Below are 1,668 nucleotides of genomic sequence, written 5' to 3'. Positions count from 1 at the left end.
GGCAAGAACCGCTTGTAGTTTGGTTTAAGTTCTGCACTGGAGGACCTTCTGGGTTTACCTGTTGGGCTCCTGGCTGCGCAGGTGAGTTAAAAAAGGGCAGGAACGCAACTGTCGCCTCCTTGTGGTCCGGGGAGATTTTGGTGTCTGGGGAGGTTGGGACAAATGCTGAACCTAGAGCTGCAGTCCAGGATCAGAAATAATTCATATCGTTTCCTTGTCGTTTTCTAGTTTACGAAGTGCTTTTTTTTCCTCCCACAATTCCTATAAACACCAAGAACAACACTGTATTTGAGGAAGTGTAAGTGCTTTCCAGTCGACAGCTTCAAAGGTTCAGAGAAGTTAAGTGATTGTCTAAAGACACTACTAGTAGTTACAGAGCCGAGGCTTATGCTGTTTTCTGAGTTCAAACCCGGTGTTCTTTGCTTTGCATCCGTATTGCAGACGCCCTTTCCTGTTGACTAAGATGATTGGGGTCTGGGCATCTGTTACCTTCTCAAGTCTGGAGTTTACCAATAGAGTGATGGAGGGTGATATAATTAAATCTTCTGTCCATCTGTAGGTATGGTTTTTCTCTGATGTCTGAGACATTAATTCACGCAATGTATTGAGGTGTCTACAGTCTGTCAAGCTCTATTCTAAGTAGTATACAGTAGCAAACAAAAATGCCCAAGTCTTACATTTTGGGATGGGAAGGCGGGGAAAACATAATATATAGTGAGACAGATGGTGATAAGAAATATGGAGAGAATTAAAGCAAGGTAAGGGGAAACATTCATTGTATGTTTTTTTTTTGTTTTGTTTTGTTTTGAGACAGAGCCTAGCTCTGTCGCCCAGGCGGGAGTACAGTGGTGCGATCTCACCTCACTGCAACCCTGCAACCTCCACCTCCCAGGTTCAAGTGATTCTCCTGACTCAGTCTCCTGAGTAGCTTGGACAACAGGCACTCACCACCATGCCTGGCTAATTTTAGTATTTTTTAGTAAAGACGAGATTTCACCATGTTGGCCAAGTGGGTCTTGAACTCGTGACCTCAGGTGATCTTCCTCCCTTGGCCTCCCAAACTGCTAGGATTACTGGCGTGAGCCACCAGGCCTGGCCAATTTTTGCATTTTTTGTGGAGATGGGGTTTCACCATGTTGCCCAGGCTGGTCTTGTACTCTTGAGCTCAGGGGATCTGCCCAACTCAGTGCCCCAAAGTGCTGGGATTACAGGCCTAAGCCACTGTGCCTGGCCCATTGGATGATTTCTTTTCTTTTCTTTTCTTTTTTTGAGATGGAGTCTTGCTCTGTTGCCCAGGCTGGCGTGCAGTGGTGCAATCTCGGCTCTTTGCAACCTCTGCCACCTGGGTTCAAGTGATTCTCCTGCCTTGGCATCCCAAAGAGCTAGGATTACAGGCACGCACCACCATGCTCGGCTAATTTTTTTTTTTTTGTATGTTTAGTAGAGACGGGGTTCACCATGTTGGCCAGGCTAGTCTTAAACTCCCGACCTCAAGTGGTCCAGCCACCTCAGCTTCCCAAAGTGCTGGGATTACAGGCATGAGCCACCACACCTGGCCCCATTGGATGTTTTGGTAACAGAGGACTGACTTACAATTGGGTCTGATATTTAATTTGTGTTCTAGGAGCAGCAGCTACACAGAAGAGATGGGAGAAGAGGCTAATGATG

The 1,668-nt window shown here is 46.5% G+C and overlaps 1 protein-coding gene across 4 annotated transcripts in view; it reads left to right on the top strand.

Annotated features, from left to right (window-relative positions):
* The window catches only part of CLP1 (cleavage and polyadenylation factor I subunit 1), a 26,331-nt gene that overhangs the window by 11,956 nt on the left and 12,707 nt on the right, over positions 1 to 1,668 (top strand). For 3 of the 4 annotated variants that reach the window (XM_011998672.1, XM_011998674.1, XM_011998671.1), the window contains exon 1: positions 1 to 81. The exons of the other annotated variant lie outside the window; for it this stretch is intronic. The gene's annotated coding sequence lies outside the window, so the exon portion shown is untranslated. The remainder of the gene's footprint in view (positions 82 to 1,668) is intronic. 4 annotated transcript variants of the gene reach the window in all.

Source organism: Mandrillus leucophaeus, unplaced genomic scaffold (genome assembly GCF_000951045.1).
Source record: "Mandrillus leucophaeus isolate KB7577 unplaced genomic scaffold, Mleu.le_1.0 Scaffold578, whole genome shotgun sequence".
Classification (NCBI taxonomy): domain Eukaryota; kingdom Metazoa; phylum Chordata; class Mammalia; order Primates; family Cercopithecidae; genus Mandrillus; species Mandrillus leucophaeus.
Note: the sequence above shows the minus strand (reverse complement) of the source record. Positions and strands in the feature narration are given on the sequence as shown.